General features: G+C 42.2%; 1 protein-coding gene across 6 annotated transcripts in view; it reads right to left on the bottom strand.

Annotated features, from left to right (window-relative positions):
• Positions 1 to 9,785: 9,785 nt before the first annotated feature.
• The window catches only part of LOC126992594 (peroxidase-like protein 3), a 26,312-nt gene continuing 25,234 nt past the window's right edge, over positions 9,786 to 10,863 (bottom strand). For all 6 annotated transcript variants that reach the window (XM_050851400.1, XM_050851401.1, XM_050851403.1 and 3 more), the window contains 2 exons: positions 10,804 to 10,863; positions 9,786 to 9,892 (listed from right to left, as the gene is read on the bottom strand). The exon at positions 10,804 to 10,863 is cut by the window's right edge and continues 114 nt beyond it. The gene's annotated coding sequence lies outside the window, so the exon portion shown is untranslated. The remainder of the gene's footprint in view (positions 9,893 to 10,803) is intronic.

Below are 10,863 nucleotides of genomic sequence, written 5' to 3'. Positions count from 1 at the left end.
CTGGGGAAGCCCGGGGAAGGTACACTGTGGTAACCCGGATGTCACGCTGACCCTGTCCCGGGGTGATGGACTCTTCCCACCAATGGCTCAAGGGCCAATGTTACGGAGATGAGCACTGCGGCCATGCTCAGCTACAGCATATGCCCTCATCTTTACTCTTTTGGATGGTTCCAGCCAATTGGTGGCGCAGGCAACTGTTTTATATTGCCGCCATCTTGCTTGACTAATCCCCCCCTCCCGAACTTCACTTGATCCTCTTTAGAGAGTTTCGCTGGAGTCTGGGTTGATGGGCAATCATGAGGACAGCATGTGGGTAGTCTTGGGCCCCTCCAAACACTCAAATGAACTAAAGAAAACCTATTAACCCGGCAGCGTCGGCGGACCCATTTTTGGGCTCCCGCGAATCGGTCCGCTGAAACGGTGGAACCCGTATGGGGCTCTGCTCAAAACGCCTAATTCGAGTTAATTGTAGGCGGTGGTGGCATGGAGCAACCCATCATGCATGAACTGGGTCATTGTGGTGGGTGATTTTTCTTGAGGTGGGCTTATTTGTCATAGGTGGTGCTGTAAGGTCATGGCAGACTGAATTAGTTATCCATACAGTAATCTCTTGTCAAATCCTCTAAAGTAGACAACACGCGACTCTCGGCTAGATGCCACGTGTCACGAGACTGTTTATTTTGTAACAAACACCACCCAACAAGAATGGAGTTTGAGTATAAGTAAATATTTTTAACGGCTTTATGGGTATGAAAGGAGTACTCTGATATACGTTCCATGTTCTTTTCTTAGTCTCAAAATGCAGTGTAATGTTGCCGTCTCTCGGCCATTTCTCGGCTTTCCCATAGCCGAAGCCTACGGGTTAAAAGGGACAAAAATCACCAATTATAGGAAGTGGCAGTCAAGGAAATATTTGAAACATATGCCCGTTTTTCAAAGAATCACTTCACATGCATACATGGATCATCCACAGCCTTTTCTGATACTTTCATTTGAAGCTACTGTCATGTTTCTTTGTGCAACATCCGTGAGGACAGGTCCAAAACATGACATGATCTGGTTAGACTGTTAAGAGAGTAGACAGAGTTGTGCTGGCCAGTGGCTGGCTGGCTGCGGCTGGTCAGTCTCAGGATCGGCTCAAACAGCCAGCCGGGTTACTCATAAAGATGGAATATAGTACAAGAATACTCCAACAAGTGTTGCAAACTAATGTAGAGAATATTGAGGTTTACATTCATTTAATTATTTTCATTTATAAAAAAAAATTTAAAAATCGATTTAAATAAAAAATCTGATTTAAATAAAAAAAAATCCGTTTTTTTTATTTAAAAAGATATTTAAAAAATCAACAACCCTGGAGAAGAGGGAGGGCGAGGGAAAGGGGAAGAGAGTGAATACATGAGTGAATAAGTTTGGATAATATCGTTTAGAATAGTTTAATTATCATGTAATAGTTTGATATAGTTCATAATTCTCTCTCTCTCACTTTCCCTCTCTCAATCCTCCTCCTACTCCTCTTTCTCCTCCTCCTCCTCCTCCTCCTACTACTACTACTACTACTACTACTACTATTACTACTACTTTTCATATTTCACGGCTTTCCAGTCATTTATTCCTTCAAGCTTCATTGATACCTATTACTAACGTGTTTCGTATTCTCGTATTCCTGGTTCATGTTCAAATTTTTCAACTAATTCCTAATGTATATCTTGCAAATTTCACGGATTTCAGTCTCCTCCTATTCCAACCTATTCACTTCCTTTTCAATTATTATTACTGATGTCTGTTTCGTTTCCTCGTATTCCAGGTTCAGTTCCAATTGTTCCAGTAATTCCTGATGTATCTTGTATAGGTCACGGTATTCCAAGCTTTCTCACATCTCCATTCCTACTTTACTCTGCGTCTCGCCATTCCGTTCAACAAGCTTCATTGCTTCCTATTCCTCTTGATTCCTACATTCCAGGTTCATCTTCCAGTTGTGTCACGGTATTCCAAACTTCTACTGCTAACGTTCTGCCTTTCCTTTCCCACTCCCGCCCAACCACCTGTTCCTATTCCTATTACTCCCTCTCTGCAGCGTCGTTTCATATTCACATTCCCACTTTGCTGTGTTGTTTTATTCCTTTTGCCTTGATGGGGAGGAGGGTGTGTGTGTGTGTGTGTGTGTGTGTTCTTTGTTAAAGTTTGCTTTGTTCTTTGTTGTGGTGTATCTCTCTCTCTCTCTCTCTGCGCTTATGTTTGTATGTTATTTAACCCATTAACTGCCAAGGTTCCCATTTGGGAACACACATTAATGTGATGAATAATGAAACGTGCTTGTTGGGGGATAGCATTCCTTCTCATGTTTGAACAGGTTCACTTTGCACCAGTCATCACGCATCAACCTGTCAGGCTGTGTGTGCTCAGTGGGAAACTGAACTTCATTGATTTCACACCTACCTCGGAGCTCTGTAACAAAATCGCCAGCTTTTGACGGTGAGGCTGCCAAATAACATAACACCGGTTCAGGTGTTTCTAGTATTACCGTCCATAGGTACGTGTCAACTTGTGGTTTTCAGGTTTTGTAAGTTTTCTAAAATACAGATAATGAAAATTTGAATTCATCTATGTTTTTTTTATTTGAAATATCAATATAGTATCGTTTTCGCCTTTTAAAATTTTTTTTTTTTTACGTCGCGGCCTATTACACTGGTAGGCTTCTTCCCGGTGGGGCCTGATGGTCGGCCCAAGGCTTCTTCCCGGTGGGGCCTGATGGTCGGCCCAGCCCGTTCTGGCGCAGGCGAGTGTTTATAGTGGCGCCATCTTGCATTGGCTCATGCTGCCCCCCCGGAACTCGTTCTTGATTCGCTTGGACGGCTTCCTCTAGAGTCCTTGTTGATGGGTGGTCTTCAGGACAGCATGTGGGTAGTTTTGAGCCACTCGGCGGTGACTGAAAAATCCGAGGTGGTAGCGTGGGGAGTCGAACCCGCGTCGTCCATCACGCGGTGAATGTGGGCCCAGCACGCTACCAGTTCAGCCACCGCCTGTCGGACTTAACGCTAGCTATTATCGGAATTGTGGATTTATATCGGTATTGGTTATCGGTTATCGCCTATATTTGTGTCTCCAGTTAACGAATATCGGTTATCACCGATAAGGTTTTCCATTATCAGTTATCGGTTATCCGGAATAAGGTTTTCTGTTATCGTGCCCAGCTATCCTCCTCCCTTCTCCATTGTTGTTTACTTGCAACAATAAACTATCAATCAATCTCTTTATTACTCTCCTCGATCCCCTCTCCCCTTCCTCTTTTTCCTATCCTCATCACCACATAACACCCTCCTTTACCTCCTCTTTGATATGTTCTCTAATGTCTTACTTATTCTCTTTCTTTATCCCCCTTTTTTACTCTCTCTCTCTCTCTGACAGCCAACACATTGCAAACCTTTTAAACAATTACTTTTCCTCGGTGTTTAATACTAACAGTCTTCTTCTCGCTACCAACAACACCAGTACTATTGTAAATCTCGAGCATGCACTGCCTAATTTTGAAATAACAACCGATGAAGTCCTTAAAGCTCTCCATTCACTTAAAACAAATAAAAGTCCCGGACCCGACAAAGTATATCCTATACTGCTTAAAGAAACAAAGAGCGAAATACTCGTACCTCACTACCCTAGTCAAAATGTCATTGCGACAAGGCATCGTCCCTTCGGATTGGAAAAAGGCTAACGTGACACCGATTTTTAAGAAAGGAGACAAAAAAATACCAGGTAACTACCGACCCATTAGTCCAACTTCAATTGTAGGTAAGCTACTCGAGAGCATAATTAGAGACAAAATTGTGAGTTACCTCGAAAGCCACTCATTAATTGGGGATTCACAACATGGCTTCCGTAACAAAAGATCCTGCCTGTCAAACCTACTGACCTTTTATAACGATCTCTTCTCAATTTATGACGTAACCAAATCAGTGGACGTAGTCTATCTTGATTTCCAGAAAGCGTTTGATAAAGTCCCACATCATAAATTACTTTATAAATTAAAGCAAATAGGCATTGACGGTCAAGTAAACCAATGGATCGCGAATTGGTTGAGCAACAGACAACAAAGAGTTGTTATTGACGGATTTAACTCAGAGTAGGCGCCGGTCACTAGTGGCGTCCCTCAGGGCTCGGTTCTTAGCCCAGTGCTCTTCATTATTTACATCAACGACGTGGATGTTGGACTCAATAATCGCATTAGTAAATTTGCAGACGACACAAAGATTGGTAACTCGATTCTCACTGACGAAGACAGACAAAGCCTCCAAGAGGATTTGCACAAAAATTTCAGCTTGGTCGGATAGATGGGAGATGCCCTTTAACGTAGACAAGTGCCAGGTCCTTCAAGTTGGAACAAAAAATAAGAAGTTCGATTACGAAATACGCGGCGTTAAACTCACAAGCGTTCAATGCGTTAAGGACCTGGGGATTAAAATCTCGTCAAACCTCAAATTCTCACAGCAATGCATCGATGCAGCAAATAAAGCGAACAGAATGTTGGGCTTCATTAAAAGAAACTTTTTATTCAAGAATAAAGGTGTAATACTTCCGCTCTACAACAGTTTAGTCAGACCCCACTTGGAATATGCGGTACAGTTTTGGTCTCCCCACCGTGCAAAGGACATTGCTAAACTAGAAGGTGTTCAGCGTCAAGCAACAAAAATGATCCCTTCCTTGCGCAACAAATCCTACGAAGAAAGGTTTAATTTCCACCCTTAACATGTTCTCTCTTGAGAAACGTCGCCTCTGAGGAAAACTGATCGAATGTTTTAAAATACTTAATGGTTTCACGAATGTGGACAGATCAACATTGTTTATGATCGATGACACTTTGCGAACGAGGAGCAATGGCACAAAACTCAAATGTAGACAAGTAAATTCAGACTGCACCAAATTTTTCTTCACCAACGTTGTAGTGCGAGAATGGAATAAGCTCCCACCATCAGTGGTCCAGTGTAACACGATTGACTCCTTTAAAGACAAGCTCGACCGTCACTTCCTTGAACTTAATATTAACTAGAGTAGAAAAGCAACGTTTTGGAGCCATCTGATTAGTGTAGATTCACTTAGGTTTAAGGACAGACCACCTAGTCTGAACCATGGGGTCTGTGTGGTCTGATTTTCTATGTAAATCTATGTAAATCTCTCTCTCTCTCTCTCTCTTTTCTAAACATCGTTCAGGAGGCGCCGTTGCAAAGACAAAGGCAAGAACAACAACATCATCATCATCATCATCAGGACTATGCCGCCCTACATGTAAACAAACAGAGTGGTGTGTGGCTTTAACCAGTCTCCGTATTCACAGGCCAACCCTAGAGGACCTGCTGGGCAGCGACGCCCTCAGCCCCAACACTGCCTTCCACGCCCTCAAGTGCACGAAAACCTTCCTGCAGAAGTCGGGGCAACTCGACAGGATCTAACTCCCGCCCAGGTGACAGGACGGCCAACACAACCAACGACTCCTGATAACAACTACCACTGACGGGGCTCTGGAGGCTGTGGGCCCACAGCCTAACTAGCCCCATAAAACACCCACGAAGAAGAAGAAGAAGTGGTGTGTGGCTGGCCGCGTGGTCTGTGACACCCTCATCCCCACCCTGGCCAGGCGCGGCGCCCCACACAGCAGAACACTTCCTGCCACGACTCCACTCAGGGCCCCACACCAGCCCCAGCCAGGCTCCACACCCTCAGGTCAGCCTGTGACACCCTCAGCCCCACTCTGCCTGCCAGGCCCTCAAGTGTACACAGACCTTCGTGGAGGAGGAGAGAGAGAGAGAGAGTGGGTGGGTGGGTGCACTTCTAGAGTTTTATCTGTAGATGGAATGGAGGAGAGGGAAAGAGAGAGTGTGGAGTGCACTTCTAGAGTTTTACTTTTAGATGGAATGGAGGAAAGGGAGAGAACAAGGTCATGTACAAGGTGACATGTCTCAAGAGAGTGCAGGGAGATCTGATAAAAGTATTCAAATGGGTCAAGGGTTACAACAAAGGCGATATAAGTAAAGTACTGAGAATTAGCCAGCAGGATAGAACATGCAGTAATGGATTTAAATAAGTAAAGTATAGATTTAGGAGGGAAATAGGCAAGCATTGGTTTAGTAATAGAGTGGTGGGGGAGTGGAATAGACTCAGCAATCACATAGTGAGTGCAGTGACGATAGCCTGTTTTAAGAGTAGTCTGGATAACTACATGGACGAGGATGACAGGTGGTAGTGTAGTGCGGCGACTAAGCCGGTCGAATGAGAGTCAAAGCAAAATTCAGAATGGCTATCAAAGGATTCGTTGGAGAAGACGACTGATGAGTGAGGTGTGGGTACAGTAAGGTAGCAGTGTACACCTGTACCAAAGGTAAACAAGGATCAAGCCTCTACGACGCAGTGTTGATCTCAGTAAACTGGAAGCCACAGAACGAATATGGTCATGAAATTTCAGTTTAGTATCAAACATTACCCCTAAATCTCTGCTCAGAGTGGTAAATGGGATAGGAATATCACTAGTGAAGTACTGGTCGAAAAGGCCAGCAGGAGGGAGATCTCTGCCAAATCTCAAAGCCACACATTTGTCTGGGTGGAGGTTAAGACCCCATGATTTTGCCATTCCATTCAGTACATCAATATCTTGCTGGAAAGTAGCTATACAGTTGATTGTGGAGGAAATATTATTACTCTGAACCTTCATATAAATTTTCAAGTCATCAGCAAAGATCTTATATTGGCAGCTAAGTGATGACGTCAGGTGGTTAATGTAAATAAGAAAAGAACGAGACCCAGGACTGAACCTTGCAGAACACCACTTAACACACTTTTGCAGGTACTAACCGTCAACAACAACTGACATTTTCCTGCCGGTAAGAAAGTTATGAATCCAAGACAATATGTTACTAGAAATACCCAAGTGATGTAGCTTTGTGATCAAAATGGAATGGCAAACTGTGTCGAAAGCTTTTGAGAAATCAAGTAAGATTAGGTCAACTGTACCTCCTGCATCAACACTTTTGACTAATTTCATCATAAGTCAAGAGTAACTGATCCTTGACACTCCTTCCTGCTCTGAAGCCAAACTGGGCATCAGACAAAATTAAATTATTATCCAAGTAAAGATTAAGTTGTTCCACAATAATTCTTTCAAGCATCTTGCAGCATATAGATGTTAGACTCACAGGACGGTAATTCAAAGGGTCCGAGTGCAAACCTTTCCTAAATATAGGGACTATGTTAGAACTTTTCCATGCTGAGGGCACTTGTCCAGTATTTAATAATTTTGTAAAAATAAGGTGTAAAGGGTAAGCCAGATGATATTGACAAGATTTCAGAACCAGAGGATGAATGCCATCAGGACCCATACTAAAAAAAAAAAAAAGGCTGTTCACTTAACTCTGAGCCGTGGAGCCGAGCCTCATTTGTAACGAGGCCGCTGATTGGCTGGCTGGCTCTCTCGCTCACCCTGTGTTGAAAGGCTGCATAATGAATGCTCGCGTGGCACATGTCTATGTTTTATTCGTTATATCTTGTCTCATACACATAACAGACCATTTTTGTTGGTACCGTTGCACTCAGCAGTGAATGCAGAAGCTTCGATACTCAGGGAAAAACTATTACTAAGCAATAATAAAGAAGTTTTAGCGAGTTGAAGCGGAAATTTTCTTGCGATATCTTTATAACACTGTTTATTTATTATCATTTCCTGTGTAAATATTTAAAGGAATGCTGTTATAAACGATTGCGTTTCATAAAAGAATGTCTCCTGAACGGAATGCAATCATCAAATTATAGTTAGATGATAATATAAGCGGATTACTGAATTATTTATGAGCATGTGTCACTCGCCGGGAAGAGGGAGCAGCGAGGCAGCACGACACAAGGCTGTGTAGGGAGGTGAGGACGGGGGTAAGGAGAGCCCTGATTATTGGCGGCCTCTCTCACTCACCGTGTTGAGAGGCAGTGTATAATGGTATATGTTTATGTTTTATTCGTTATATCTTGTCTCATGTACGTGACAGATAATTTCTGTTGGTACCTTTAGACTCGGCAATGAATGGGGAACTTTCGATACTCAGGAAAAGATAGCAATAAGCAACTATAAAGAAATTTTGGCGAGTTGAAGTGAAAGCTTTCTTCCGATATCTTTATAACGCTGTTTATTTATCATCATTTCCTGAATAAATATTCAAAGGTATGCTGCTATAAACTAATGCATTTCATTGAGGGATGTCTCCTGAACGCAATACAATTGTCAACTTATAGTTAGAAGGTAATGTAAGTGAATTACAAAATAATTTATGGGAAGGTATGACTCGCGGGAAAGGGCGAGCGGCGGAGTGCGGCCGGCCAGGCGGCAGACTCATGCTGCAGGTGAGGGGGAGGGGAGGCTCAGGCAGTGAAGACAGCACAGCAGTGAGGGGGGAAAGCAGAAAATATATAGGCCGGGTGTCCTGCATGCATTATTTATTATTTTACTTACTTGATTTTACTTATAGATACGATGCATCCTTTGGCACAACATGAAAGTAATGGTGCTAATCTGACGATTATTGACACTGGATTGATAGTTTTTCCTGTGGAACATATAGGTTATATAGCTACATGAAATAAAATCACGCCATGAACACTTTACCCCCCATTTCTTTTCTTAAATGCCTGGACGGTGTGGTATTGTGAGTAAAACAAAAAAAATGTGTGTAATATAGCCTACCTTGAACCGTGAAATTAGAAAATGCCTTAAAGCATGTCATGTCCCGCGTTTAGGAAATGCTACTTCTCTCAGAAGTAGCATTTCCTAAACGCGGGACATGACATGCTTTGAGGCATTTTCTAATTTCACGGTTCAAGGTAGGCTATATTACACACATATTACACATATGCATGAAATGCAATAGTTTATAGCAGCATACCTTTGAATATTTATTCAGGAAATGATGATAAATAAACAGCGTTATAAAGATATCGGAAGAAAGCTTTCACTTCAACTTGCCAAAATTTCTTTATAGTTGCTTATTGCTATCTTTTTCCTGAGTATCGAAAGTTCCCCATTCATTGCCGAGTCTAAAGGTACCAACAGAAATTATCTGTCACGTACATGAGACAAGATATAACGAATAAAACATAAACATATACCATTATACACTGCCTCTCAACACGGTGAGTGAGAGAGGCCGCCAGCCAATCAGCGCTCTCCTTACCCCCGTCCTCACCTCCCTACACAGCCTTGTGTCGTGCTGCCTCGCTGCTCCCTCTTCCCGGCGAGTGACACATGCTCATAAATAATTCAGTAATCCGCTTATATTATCATCTAACTATAATTTGATGATTGCATTCCGTTCAGGAGACATTCTTTTATGAAACGCAATCGTTTATAACAGCATTCCTTTAAATATTTACACAGGAAATGATAATAAATAAACAGTGTTATAAAGATATCGCAAGAAAATTTCCGCTTCAACTCGCTAAAACTTCTTTATTATTGCTTAGTAATGGTTTTTCCCTGAGTATCGAAGCTTCTGCATTCACTGCTGAGTGCAACGGTACCAACAAAAATAGTCTGTTATGTGTATGAGACAAGATATAACGAATAAAACATAGACATGTGCCACGCGAGCATTCATTATGCAGCCTTTCAACACAGGGTGAGCGAGAGAGCCAGCCAGCCAATCAGCGGCCTCGTTACAAATGAGGCTCGGCTCCACGGCTCAGAGTTAAGTGAACAGCCTATAATACTACTAATACTACTACTACTAATAATAATAACAATAACAATAACAATAACAAACCCTCACCGTTAGCATTCTCAGCTGTCTCTGTTCACACTTGTCTGAGCCATGGGTGTGTGAGGCATCCACAAATGCAGTGACCTGGTTCATCTGCTCTCGGTAACCTGGGTCAAGAAAGGTCAAGGAGAGAGAGAGAGAGAGAGAGAGAGAGAGAGAGAGAGAGAGAGAGAGAGAGAGAGAGAGAGAGAGAGAGAGAGAGAGAGAGAAGATAAGTATAAAAAGAAAACAATGTAAACACACACACACACACACACACACACACACACACACACACACACACACAGACACACACACATACGATTTATGATTTCAAGACCAACTTAGATAATGGTTAAGTTAAGTTAGGGTAAGTTAGGTACACACACACACACACACACACACACACACACACACACACACACACACACACACACACACACACACAGACATTGATATAGCCAAGGTATTTAAGTTATGCAATTGGAAAACTGTCTTAAATATGTTAGCAATAAACCATTACTTACACACACACACACACACACACACACACACACACACACACACACACAGACATAGATATAGCCAAGGTATTTAAGTTATGCAATTGGAAAACTGTCTTAAATATGTTAGCAATAAACCATTACTTACACACACACACACACACACACACACACACACACACACACACAGACATTGATATAGCCAAGATATTTAAAGTTATACAATTGGAAAACTCTCTTAAAATGTTAGCAATAAACCATTACTTACACACACACACACACACACACACACACACACACACACACACACACAGACATTGATATAGCCAAGATATTTAAAGTTATACAATTGGAAAACTGTCTTAAATATGTTAGCAATAAACCATTACTTACACACACACACACACACAGACATAGATATAGCCAAGGTATTTAAGTTATACAATTGGAAAACTGTCTTAAAATGTTAGCAAAAAACCATTACTTACACACACACACACACACACACACACACACACACACACACACACACATACCTTTGTTGATGGGCGTGAAGATGATGTCATGGTCGATAAGCTGCCCCCATTGCATGACCA

Source organism: Eriocheir sinensis, unplaced genomic scaffold, assembly GCF_024679095.1.
Source record: "Eriocheir sinensis breed Jianghai 21 unplaced genomic scaffold, ASM2467909v1 Scaffold493, whole genome shotgun sequence".
Classification (NCBI taxonomy): domain Eukaryota; kingdom Metazoa; phylum Arthropoda; class Malacostraca; order Decapoda; family Varunidae; genus Eriocheir; species Eriocheir sinensis.
Note: the sequence above shows the minus strand (reverse complement) of the source record. Positions and strands in the feature narration are given on the sequence as shown.